Source organism: Lampetra fluviatilis, chromosome 1 (assembly GCF_964198595.1).
Source record: "Lampetra fluviatilis chromosome 1, kcLamFluv1.1, whole genome shotgun sequence".
NCBI classification, from domain to species: domain Eukaryota; kingdom Metazoa; phylum Chordata; class Hyperoartia; order Petromyzontiformes; family Petromyzontidae; genus Lampetra; species Lampetra fluviatilis.
In genome coordinates, this window is record NC_136275.1 from 24,929,267 (window position 1) to 24,929,547 (window position 281).

Consider the following 281-nt stretch of genomic DNA (forward strand, 5'->3'; position numbering starts at 1 on the left):
ACTCCGTGATAAATACAAAAACGCGCCCCCTGACCCGCCCCCTCCTTTCCCCGCGACTTCTCATAGACAGCGCATTCATTTGTCGACACGCGTACTATGCGTGCAGACAGACACTATATACACACACACTATACATACACAGCGTGTGTGTATAGTGTGTGTGTATAGCAGCTGACAGCCTCCTATGATGCCCGTGCAGAGCGGAGCCTACGAATTCGTTGCGCTCCTTTTTCCAGCCTTTGTGGCAGCGCTCACTTACATATAGTTCCGCTAATATATAC